The sequence below is a fragment of the Amblyomma maculatum genome, chromosome 11 (assembly GCF_055883805.1).
Source record: "Amblyomma maculatum isolate TAMU_Amacu chromosome 11, ASM5588380v1, whole genome shotgun sequence".
Lineage (NCBI taxonomy): Eukaryota > Metazoa > Arthropoda > Arachnida > Ixodida > Ixodidae > Amblyomma > Amblyomma maculatum.
This window is the reverse complement of record NC_139354.1, coordinates 130,765,930-130,779,249: the sequence shown is the minus strand read 5'-3', so window position 1 is coordinate 130,779,249 and position 13,320 is coordinate 130,765,930. Positions and strand designations below refer to the sequence as shown.

General features: G+C 41.2%; 1 long non-coding RNA gene across 1 annotated transcript; it reads left to right on the top strand.

Annotated features, from left to right (window-relative positions):
• The first annotated feature begins 2,833 nt into the window (after positions 1-2,833).
• On the top strand, positions 2,834-10,129 carry LOC146174974 (uncharacterized). The gene is made up of 3 exons (XR_014701728.1): positions 2,834-2,998; positions 4,872-5,021; positions 9,861-10,129. It is a non-coding gene; the product is annotated as an uncharacterized LOC146174974 (long non-coding RNA).
• Positions 10,130-13,320: the final 3,191 nt, after the last annotated feature.

Genomic DNA, 13,320 nt, shown 5'->3' with positions numbered 1-13,320 from the left:
TGACCGTTCCGTTGTTTTAAACTGGCTGTAATGGACCACTGCAATTTGTCTTGTGTTTTTCCAGTATTAGCTATCCCTGTATGAAAACTGCCCACGATGGACCACTTTTTCCCCTGATCTCGCAAATGTCATTGCCATTCTAAAAACGCAGCTTTAATGGGCTGCCGAAGTGAATATTTTCCGTTGACCATTCAATCAAAACAAATTCTCCATTTTTATGGTTGAATACACGTGCGCTGGACGCCAAACCGCGGCATTTAATTCCGACAACATTTCAGCCGATCGTTCGGACCTCACCAAGTACCACGTACGGGACGACAATTACTATAACGCATTCATGCACGTACCGCTGCAACTGTCTGGATTCGTCTTTTCGGTGCGCTCATATGCGGCGCACCTTTGGGGGTCAGCTATATGTGTTTATGGTTTTAGCCTATTGGCATGCATGCAGATTTCGTCGCAGGCGCATACGTTTGTCGCACAATTATATCTAATGATAGCACGACCGTGCGACCACATATGTATACCCCAGACCGGCTAGCACTCACGACCCAATATGCCTGTATTGGACGCCGATTACATCCCTGCATCTATACGTAACCTATAGTACAAATCCAGTTGTCAGTGAGAACGCGCATAAAAACGAAATCGTGTCGCCATAGCATGTTCACGTGACATTATATTAGGGATTAGAAGGTAGCTTTTTCATTGCCGAGAAGGAAAACGTTGCCTCAAGTTGAAGGAACAAATGACCATTTTCTCAGCGATGTTTTTGTTCTAGTGCTTTTTTATTATCAAATAAGGAACTATGCGCAGCATCGTCTGTTTACCTGGAGAAAGGACCGAATACGATGTGTGTACTTTCTAGACGCAATCACTGGAAAATGAAAAGGCGGAAGACTCGCGAGGTTACCATTTTAGTTTTGGGCATTCACACGGTGGTAAAAAAAAATGACAGTTTTTCGTGCAGACTGCGAGCATGAAGGCCCCGGTACATTTATATGGCGCACAACATATATATCGCCAATAAACAAAAAAAAAGTTTTTTCCGCCTATTAGTTTAGAGTTGGACCATTCCAACCGCGCTAGGGGATGGCAAAGGAATAAAAAAAACTGTACAGGAATGAAAATAATGTGCGCTGTCGAGTCATTCGAAAAAACGAATGCAGCCTACAAACACTGTTTTAATGAGGCAGTTTTCCATGCCCTTTCCAATTCTTTCATTCTACTAAAATGATTTGGAATACGTTGCTTGCTCATTGAACGTTATCGTCTTTTTGTGCAATCCGCGTTAAGGTGAAGGTGATTGCGAAAAAAGTCTGTGTATTGCCTGATGCCACAGCGCTTCAGGACCTCGACGCGCACCAAATTGATTCTGAATCATTCATTGCTGTGTCTGTCACCGTCGATTTGCGAAGTCGAGACAAAACATGAGCGAAGAAATATTGTTACAGCTTGAGAATGATGAGGACGAAGTGGCGCGCTCGTTTGTGGAAGATTAAGAAAAAGAAGTGCGTCGAATGGGCGGCCCTCGTAGCCTGGCTCCTTGGCTGTTCCTCAATGTATATATCTTTAATCCTCTTTTGTAAATATATTTCTCCCTGTTACAAAATTATATGCCAAAATTTAAATACCTTGAACAATTCACAAATTCCGTAGAATGTTCAGAACAGCGCGGTGCGCTATAATTGGACAAAGGCTTTATCGATGTGGCCATAATTACTTGCGCAACAAAATTATGCAAGGTGTTTTAATGGTTTTGAAAGCTGAGGTAGTGTAGAATAGGTGGAAATAGTTTAAACAATGTGAAAACTGTTTTTGTTTTCCTAAAAATTTTCAATGTTCGCTGTTTTCTGTAAATTAGCGCGATCGTATCTCTGTATCCAAATGTCATAAAAATATGAGCTTTAGCTGTTTGCGGATAATTATGCTGAGAACATATTGTGGAATTTTTGCTGCTCTACCATGAACCTTTTCTGAAATAAAGGCCTGCAAATTAGGAAAATTTTCGTTTCTGATGTTTAGAATTTTTATAAAAACATCTACTCATACCCGAAAAGCGAACATTAACTGAATACAAATAAAAACATGTATATATTTAGTCGGATAATTTTCAGCTAGCTAACTTGAGCATAATTTGTATAATCTATAACCAAAGTTGGCCAGAATAGAAGAGTAGCTCGGAACTCCGCCTCATTGACATTATTAATCAGTCATCACGCAACAGTATATAATATTTTGAAGTAAATATAAAAGGTCGAACGACCATCCTTTGTTCGATCATAGGTGGCTAAAGGGAGGGGACGCGCGCATTTGTCGATGCACCAGCTGTATGGATTTACGCAAGAATGTGGATGGTAGATGGGGAGGCTTTCTATTTTTTTAGAAAATGTTTGTCCGTGGTTGGCTTGAAGAAACAATGCGTTTGCGAACACACAAAACAAAACTATTTATTAGAACTCGACTCGAGCGGTGCGCGCTGGCGGCCGCTCATCGGCACGGTCCGAAGTCACGGCTGGCCGGTGCAAGCAGAAGAGGGCTGGGTAAAGGAGGAATGGAATGTTGAGAGGGTCGTTGGTCCTTCGTTCCCACGCGCAGCCCTTGCGAACACAACACCGCGGCGGGAATCACGCGCTGGTTGCGCGGGTCGTTGTTCCCCCTCGCCTACGTGTCTACGTGCAAGACACAACAGATAGCATCCCCAGCTGCGCTGCTGTGCGGCCTCCTCCCGAAGCGTTCATTTCAGAGCTTGTTGGAGACGCTACAAGACTTGTGACAGCTTCTTAAACCTTTTTTTAATTTCTTCCCTCATTAATTTTCTTTTTCATTGTGCTCTGCATAATTTTCTCTTGCGCCTATACATGTCCATGTGCTCCGGTTGGTGCTTGCTACATATCAGTGAATAGCTGAGCTGTGAAATGTCGCCGGAGTACGGATTACAGCAACGGCGGGATACCATCGGCATTATCAGACTCAGTGAACGCCGTCATCTTAGACCGTGAGTATATATCTTTGCGGCATGCCATTCCTTCATAATTGGTTCTATATAATCTCCTACCAGTCCCAAATGTTCTCTTTCCTTATTCTCCTCGAAACAACTGCGCGAAGCATGACTTCAAGAACTAAGCGAATTTTCGTCCGGGTTACATGCAAGCAAGTGCGTGGACTTATTTGCTGGCTGCGATATGAATAGCATTTGCGCCGAAAATAGAGGAGCCGTGCGTAACAGGTGTGTATGCCACCAGCACGTGACAGAACACTGCAGGCAGCCATTTGCGCAGTTTTTTGACTGTGCAGCGCGCCGCAATCAATTAGTAACCAGACACTATGCGCCCGGCTTTGTACATATATTTTGGACAGCCTCTCTTCTGCGCGCAGGAAGCCATGTTCACACAGTTTTTGGATTTTGTTAAGAGTTAAGGGCAGTTTTTTGTTTTCGGATGTACAGACGAAGTTTTGAAAACTGTTCGTGCCGTCTGTGCAAGCGAATTTTACAGTGGGGCAGACATGTGCGTGATGCCGCTTGATGACTAGGCTTTAATTAAGTCATAATGAACCTCCACTTTTATAATGGTTAATATCATATTGAGGAATTGAAAGCCGTGAACAGCGCAATTGAGCCCCTTTTCAAAATTTTCTTAATCGACGCCCCCCTTCTAAGCACGTGCCTTCAGGTGAGGGCGTTATCAGAAAGCGGCGACAATAGGAGAGCGATTTCGCAGACGCGCTTCGAGGGCGGGCGAAAATAACAATACAAGCAAAAAGGCACATCAGCCGTGTGTGCACTGCGTCCCTGTCACTACAAAGTAAACAACGTGCACGCGGGACACAATGTACAAAACATTGACGGCCGGTATGAGGCAACCATATCGTCCGAAATATATTGCTCGCGAAGCGCTCGATGACGGTGCGCACTTTCAGGCGAAATGGGACAGGACGTCAGGTCCGCCTGTTCGGCAATTACAGCTCTTTGTACCTCACGTGCCGTACCGTATGCATGAAGTGCACGCCATAGCCATCGTGCAAGAATGTTGAAACCGAAGCAGCGATCCACGTATTCTAATTCCATAGGAAATCATTTGGGAGTAGAAAAGAGCAACTTAATATGATGTGCATGGTTCTTTAATGAACGATATGTATAAATGGACGGTTGAATAGTTACAGTAATGGAGTGTTCCGCTAGAATTGTTTACGGCCGTGACCGCAATAAACATTACTCATATAGCTCTTAGCTTTAAGCTCTGGCATTGATAAGCCTATCTAAAGTACCGACTGGCAGTGACAGGTTGTTTGCAGCTGTTGATCAAAAGGTAGGCCATCATGCTATTATTGCAGGCATATTTGCTTCTTTTTGTACCTCTGTTTACTAAAACTTAATTTTGTTCCCCATTCCTAGGGACGCTGCACCTCTTACAACACTCACTGTTCAGTCGCTTTTATTCAAGTATACAAAAAGGAGGAAATGCGCATGCACTCATAGGATAGCCTGTCTTTCCGTTAACAGCTGCAAATAACACGCCACTGCTCCTCGGTACGTTGGATGAAGTTTTCAATGGGGTTACCTGAGATGCCTAGCAATTGCTGTAATATTTATACCAATCACTGCAGTGAAACAGAAAGGTAGCACTGCATCACTTTAACTGCTGCATGCACCTATAAACGTGCCTTAATTTATTGCCTATTCTTATAGACGCAGGACCTCTTACTATAGGGTTTGTTCAGTAAGCAACCGTCTTTCATTGCTTCAATTTCTATCTCTCCACCACTTTCTTGTTGCTCTGGGTGTGATCATTTGATTTCATTGTTCAAATCATATTGTTTTATCATGTGTGAATGATTTAGCCTGCAGATACATGCTTTCATTTTTTTAGATGCGCATCGGGAGCGTTTTCTACGTAGAAGTGGATCGATTGAGTTGTATCACTGGTGCGAAAACCGACAACCCCCAGAAGATATGTGTCCTGTGGTTGGAAGGGAAATAAAGAAGAAGAAAATCAGCGGAAAAGCCTGCCTAAAAAAAGGTAGCACTGCATCACTGTAACTGCTGCATGCACCTTTAAATATGCCTTATTTTTATTGCCTATTCTTATAGACGGTGGACCTCTTGCTATTGGCTTTTTGAAGAAAGCAACCGCCTTTCATTGCTTCAATTCCTATCTCTCCACCACTTTTTTGTTACTTCGAGTGTGATCCTTTGATTTTATTGTTCAAATCATATTATTAAATCGCCGGTGAATGATTTCGCCTACACATACATGCTTTCATTTTTTTTAGGTGCGCATCGAGAGTGTTTTCTACGTATAAATGGATCGATTAAGTTGTATCACTGGTGCGAAAACCAACAATTCGGTACCCCCAGAAGATTTGTGTCTTGTGGGTGGCAGGGGTATAAAGAAGAGGATAATCAGTGGAAAAGCCTGCCTAAAAACTTACAAAGATGGCGCAAAAGCGAAATGCTGATCAGGGTTAGGGTCTGATTACTTCTGTTATCCCATTTCACTTGCTAGGTGATGTGACATATATGAAGCACCTTAGTATAATTTGTGGTATACTCACTGAAAATTGTGTAGACATTAACTTTTTTCTCGTTCAATTATTTTGAGTGACGCACGAATTGGAATAAAACGAAGTCATCCACACGTCTAATGCCCATAGACATTAGATGCGTGGATGAGCTCATTAATTGTGTTCCTATGTGAGCATGCAATAGTTTGTCGAATATATTAATATGTTAAAAGTTAATTTTTTTACTGTTAACCGGAGTAATACATATGCTCCATATCATAGCATTATTCGCCTGTAGTTTGTATCTGCTCTTTCCTAAATTGTATTCTACAAAGTATACGTGTGTCATCTCGTACGTCTATTTAACTAGCGAACAATTTGCAATCGAATCCCTTTTGTGATGTTTCAGCTACAAATAATGTATGACAGTTGTGACAATATAGGTAGCTTTAGGTATAACATATAGCGCGAAAATCTTTAATATATGCGATGATATTTTTATTCACCGCATTGGCTAAACCAGCCTGTTGAAGAGTGAAAACAAATATGTATGTCTTCGGACAGGAACAGTAATCGTGGTGCCATGACCATTTTTTTAATTAAATTTTCATATGTCGTGGGCTAATGTCTCGACACAAAGGAATGACCCTTAGGTTTGCCAGATGCGGCGTAGTATTCTCGAAAAAAAAAAAAAACGCCTATCACTAAAGCTGGAAAACGCCGTTTTTGTCGTTTCAAAAAGGTGCTCGTTTGGAGGCCGGCTGGTTGCGTAAAATTTTGTCATCCACTGTTTTTTACTCACCGCATTTGGGTAACGTTTACTTGTATAAGAAGTATTAAAAGTGTGTTTTATTGATGCAGTTGATTTAGTAAAAAATCGCAAACTTTGCTTCAAGAACAACGCGCTACAAAAATGTTAATGTTCAACCTTACATACTGGCGTGACGCATTGCGTTGTTTGCACTAAAATATTCTGTGTTTATTACGCAGGTCATATTGTTAATTTAAGGCAGAATTTGGAGCTCTAAGCTGCTATGTGTGTTCTCTGTAACGCCACCAAAAGTATTATGCTGGAAAGCGATTTGCTTAAGATTGTAATTATAAAAATTACACATTGAAAAATCATCTTCAAAAATATAGTATTGTTAGTGGTGGTCAAAACTGACAAATGGAATAATATATTAATAACCTAGATTGAATACTATTGCACCTAGCAATAAAAAAGAATGCAGGACAGAGAAAAAGTTCAGCCTTCACTTGCGTTCTGCCATGAAATTGACAGAAATAGTGAATTAATACCATTTTAAGCTATATTAAGTATTTGTCCCAGAAGCAGAAAAACGGTGTTAAGCGCTGACAATATTTTAAATTTTACTTAAGGTAAAATGTAACTAAATTAAGCAAATACTAAATTGAAGTTTTGATGCCTATTCCATAAGGGGGAGCCATATAAGCACATCTATAGAACAAAAACAAGCATTTTTATATTTCTAATATTACCTTTTGCAGAATTCAATATATATACTGACTCAAATTAACAAAGTACTTTGCATTGTTTCCACAGATTTTGATAAAAATTGATGTTGCGGCCGTTTCTTCAATTCTAATCAGTTTTCCTTATTTTACCATTTTCTTACTTTCGACCAATTTCAAAATAATATGCAGATACACACACAAATCTAGAGCTTCAAATTTTTTCAGAAATAAAGAATGGAACCTAGATAATGTAGAAAAATAGTTTCTGTGCCAAGATATTATTGGATCTTGCAAGAATGCAGGCTGAGTTTGGCCATTATCAGCACAAGCACTCGGTTTAATATTTAATGTTATATTTTTAAACAGTATAACGCAACACTTTTTCAGTCCGTGATATTTTTGAGGTACTGAAGATTTCTGAGAGGGATTTGAATGAAAATCGAAGATGATCTTTTTTTAATTGCAGCAAATTTGCCCTTTACTGCTGTTTTCGAATTCTGAGCAATTTTGATGCGTTGTGGAGAACACACCTAGTGGTCTGGAGCTCCAGATACTGCCTGGAATTAAGAACATGCGTCAGGAAGTGAAAACATATTTAGTGCAACCAACCTAATGCATCATATGCCAGTACATAAGGTTAAAAATGAATATTTTTGCAGCGTATCGCTCCTGAACAAAAGTTTGCGATTTTTTAATAACACAACTGCAAAAACAAAATAGGTTTCTAATAGTGTTTGTAAATATAAAACCTGCATATATTTAGTGAGTAAAAAAGAGCAGATGACAAAATCATGGTATCCAAACTTGCAACATTTTGAAATGGCAAAAACAGCGTTTTCTACCTCTAGAGATATACCATACAATTGTTTTTTTTTCGAGGAAACTACGCGTATCTTGAAAAACTAAGGTTAATTCTTTTGTGTCTAGATACTTGCCCACCACATATAAGAATTTCATTGGAAACGAAAGATGGCCATGGGACCTCGATTATGTTTCTTATCTAAGGCACCCAAATACGCTGTGAGAAAGCCAATATCAAGGGCTTTTTTTAATATTCCATATTTCGAACGGTAGTGCCATCTAAGAAAATTAGAAAGCTAGGCACACCTTAGGTGTAGCCAGCCCTCACTTTCTGTTACAGCTGCATTTGCTAAGCTGAATTAATGCGTTGATTACTTTATTTTAGCCACGAATATAGCGCTATTACGTGTCAATTTTAAAGAAAGGCCGCAGTGACGCGATTCCTGTAGAATTTGTAAGTGAAATCTGTAAACCTTACAAATCTACCCATATATATGATCTCTTGCAGGTTTTATTCAAGCTACATTACACCTGCTGCGCCCCATAGCTTGAGCCAAGGGTTATAAATAAACCATTAGAAACAGACGATGGAAACCGGTGGTGCATTGCTGGCAGCCACTAAGGACAGTGCAGAAAATTTTTATTTTGTACGTGGGGAAGTGAGGTTATTCGCTTCAAGTACTAAATATTCACTTTAGACAATAAATAGGACTTACAGGGTCGGTGAGCACGTTCGGAAACCCCTGTTTCAATATTTGCGGTTAGAAACCTCCTGTGTACCTTTTTTTCCAGCTGTAGATAAATTCCGGGTTATGTAGATACCGAAACCGTTACCAGCCCATTCGCGCACCTCAACTGTGCTGCTCACATGATTTTGAGCGGACAAAACAACCTGCCGCTAAGATTGCTAGCCCCATGCATGAGTAAGGGTGATATGCTGGCGATGGTTGCTTCGCGTCGGCCCTTTGGCGCACATGAAGGCTCGAGTTACAATGAGCGCGCCGAACTTTGCAATGCGGATAATGACTACAAAGCGGTAAGGATATAAATGAGTTTAACAGTATTTTTCAGCTGTAAAATACAAATACAGTCTTGTTGGACGATGTGCTGGCGCGGACGAAGAAACCATAGGCAACTTGTAGGTCTAACGCTACACAGGGCTGTCGAGCCAAGCCAAGTCCTCAATTGTATTGTCCGGGAATCAGATTTCTGTATTTTCGTGGTTTCCTATTGTATCTGGCGTTCAAAATGCAGACGTGAGGGTTCTTTATCACAAATAATCAAACGTGGATTGTGCCGGTACTCTTCAAAGTAGCAACACCATTTATTGTGTAAGTCATTAATCAGTAATTTAGGTAAATAATGTCAATAAGGATTCCAAACAAAACCTTTTCTGTGGCGCTCAAGGTAGCTTCCAGCAATATATATCTCGTTTCCTTTGCCTGCCTCCGAAATGTTTTTTTTTATCCCTTGGATCAAATTTGCTTGGACAAGCAGTATATGTGTAAAAATGATGCAATTGTGAGCTACCCGTTTAAGTGAGCTCCCGTTTAAGTGAACCACCCACAAAACCAGTCAAAAGCGTATATCAGCTAACCAGCGGCCAGTGCAGCAGTCGTGGGCTTAGATCGCTTGTGTATATTATATCTAGTCATTTAAAAAAAATGAAAATGGTCGCCGAACATTATCTTGGTAACGATTATTAGTATAAACTGTTTGCACAGCGCAGAAAGCGTAGGAGCGGCAAAAAAATAGCGCGCCAGTCATGTGCGGAGACAGCCGATAATCAAGCACTAATTCCTAGTGTGGGATGAAACACTGGCTGTCTCAGCCGTATTGCTGTGGAGGCGATCAAAATGCAACAGGGCACATGCTATGCAATGTATGTGCGTCTTTCATCCTAATAAACCCAAGGCAGCTGAAACTAGTCTGGAACTCATCAGTATAGTGTTTCTCATTGGCCATAAATTTCGGTACATGAATCCTGGAATATTCTACATCTTCCTAAAATAATGCGCGCGATTTTATATGCCTCGTAATAGTGTTGTAAATTTTGTTTCCTCATTGTTTTTGTGCAGGTGCCATTTGCGAAAAAGTTGGGGTGGACGATTTGGAGGCACACGCATTTATTCGCAGGTGGCTGCCTGGTTCCTGTGACAGGGGGGGGTGGAAGAAAAAGGCGTTATGCTGAAACCTCCCCTGGCGAACCAGGCATGCCACCTGTGAATGCAATTGCAGGGTCAGCCCCCTCACTACGCCTATGAGTGTGCCCTCCAGCTCCCTGGCCCCTTCCACTTCCCGAGAGCCCGCCCTGCCCTGACCAACCCTGCTACTGCCCCGCTAACTGCTGCTCTGTGTGCCCTCAGCGCTGGCTAGTAACAACTGCCGTCTATAGTAACAATTGCAATAAATATTATCTTTTTGTGAACCATGCCCTTGTTTTGTGAATATCTACTGGTTGCTCATGAGCAACAATTTGAATTTATATGGCCACTCCTATTTGAAAGGCCATTATTGTCCCAGCAAGTTCGATGTGCTGTCACGAATATGGCTAGAATGAAAAAGGCTGCATTTTATGGCCTGCACAGGCAGTGCCACAAAATGTGTAATCTTGACATCATCAATGGCACATGAATGGAGTAGCCGGTGTACCCATAAACCATTGGATTAATATTGGTATCGACAATATGCGGCATGAATGGAGTAGCCAGTGCACCTGCAATGGCTAACCATTGGTATGATATTGGCATTGACAATGGGCCATCAATGGAATAGCTGGTATTAAACAAATATTGGTAATACAATGATGGTATAATGCTGGACAGTATTGGCAAGAATCATGGTGCATGAATGGAAAGTCTAATATTGTGCCTACATTGGTGGCTCCAGCTTGGTTGAACACTGGACCAATCTTGGAACGAAAGATGGGCCAAGAATGGAGAATGTAGTAAAATGCCCAAATGCCAATATCAGTCCAATATTGATGCCATTCTTTTCCAGTGATGAACCATTGTTGGACCAATGCTGGTGTGCTGCTTGGGTACTTGCCACATATGATCTCGGTATATGCATGACACTATATATCACACCTTGAAATTTCATTTGCTTTGCCGGCTGCCTTTCACATAGACGAGAGCTTGCCAAAAAGTGTTTGCCAGCGCGCTTGAAACCTCTGTGTCATAGGACAACAATAGTCGCGCCAAATATTCGCTGATGCCAGGAGCATAGGGCACAGTAGCGCTTCTTCACATTAGGATGACAATTTGAACAAGGAGGTCACGACAGTTGGTCATCAGCAACATTGATAAAAGGCAAGAGTTTCCAGCTTTCTGAGACGCCCTTGCGTCCGCTTTCGTGGTAACCGAAACAGTTTGCAACGACCATTTTACCGTAATGGCTCACTACCTCTTTGCAAGAAGAACGTACCCCCTAAAATGCACAAAACTGAAGTGCCACCTCCTCTATATCTTTGGCACCGTATATTCCGCTCTTGAAAACAACACCGACTAACCTACATCGTTTTGAATGCTGCCGGTTGAAGTGCCAGCAATGACCTCGTGGTAACTGCCAGTATAAGTTTCAATATGGGGAACAGTAATAACTCGGCGTTATAACTTGATTATCTTCTAGGTCAAGGAACACACCACAGAAACTTGTGTTAACAGAAATGTTTGAAAAGCGCTGAACGCATACACTGTTTCGGCAGACAATTGTAGGATAAGAGCCAACCAATGATAATACGGTTCGCCGTCTTTAATGAAAAAATAGACCTCCTTAGGAATGCGAAAAAACTGACAACTCCAGGAATGCTACTTTCTGAGGGCTACCCTCTTCGAATTTATAAAGTACAAAAACTGCACTGGTCTAGCGTTAAAGATAGTTGAAAATCCTGAGGACAAGGTATATCTAAAACTTGACTAGCTAGTTATCAATGGGAACACGTATGTGCGGGACGATGAAAGAAAAGAAAGACGAATAGTTGCACATCAAATGAGCATAAGGATGAATCTCGCGGCCAAACTGGTGACAGTGACAGTGCTGCCGCATCTTCGAGACGTGCAGTCACTCGACGTCAGAAAGGAAGAAATTATAAATGACGGGCCGATAAGAGCAGTCCGTTGCGAATCATTTTAGTGTGTAACTATAGCCAAACATGTAAAAACGCACAAAAAAGAAGACGAGCTTCGTGTCTTGTCTTCTCTCTTGTGCGTTTTCACATGTTTGGCTATAGTTACACCCGATCATGAACTAACTAGCTCAGATTCAGATCATCCTGCGAATCATTTCTTTCAACGCACAAAGCATCGCAAATAAATTCGAGGCGCTTCTTTACGAACTGGACCGTCACGCTACTTTTGTGGCAGAAACCTGGCTACATTCTGACATCCCTAATGATGTAATTGTTCCCTCCGCGTACCGAATTTGTGACACGATAGGCTGACACGCGGAGTAGGAGTCGCGATCGTACTTAGGGAAAGTGTACCTGTTGTACTTCTGCCTGGGATTCCCAATCATGAAAGTCTGCTTTATAAGATTGATTTCTGTGGCAACCCTATTGTATTTGGTGCAGTATATCGACCTCCTAATGTAGGTGTCGCGTTTCTCGAAGACCTGTGTGATTACGTTTATTAGATTAGTGAAGTGTATTTTAGCTCGCGACTTTATTTGTCTGATATCGACTGGTCACGCAAGGACACTATGGGTGCCATTTCTAGTCATTCTGAGCTCCTTTTGCATATTGCCTTTTACATGTAATTTTACTCAGATTGTTGAGAGACCAACAAGAATCTGTACCTCTGTATCCCAGATTCTTGATTTAATGTTCAGTAGCTATGCCCTTAAGTATATTTCTGTTGATGTTTTGAAAGGTATATTTGATCATAACCTTGTTTCGTGTGCTTTTTCCCTGTTAGCTTACGTTGAATGTGAAAATCGACCCGTTGTCGTAAAAACGTTTAATAGAGCTGATCATATGGTTATCCTTGATTTTCTAAGGACTCATTTTGATAGTTTTAAGGTTGAGGAGAATGTAAATGTTTAATGGTGCATGTTTAAAAAGTATGCCTTGAATGCTTGACAATGTTTGTCCCTAATATTGTGAAGAAAAAGAAATATCACATATGGATTACGCGGGACGCAATCCACACTAAACGTAAAATAAAGCGGATGAGGCGTTCTAGTAAACGGAATGAGGCAAATGTAGCATGCTGGGCAGCTTATTAAGAAGTAATATCAAGCAAGCCGGGGAATTTTGTTTTACTAATATGCTTGGTGGGTTTCTTAGTAAAGCTCCAGAAAAGTTCTGCCGTTACATAAATGGCACAAAACAACTCTAAACGTCTATAAACGTCAATGATTCACCTGTCACCGGACCAAAACCATCGCTAACATATTTAATGAACATTTTAAATCACTGTATGCTGATAAAAACTCGAGTTTTCCTTCTAAACACGACGTCAATTCCTCCTTAATGCCAGATGTTGCTGTCTCCCGCGAAAGTATATTTAACATGCTTTTGAAACCTGACGTCAAAAAGCC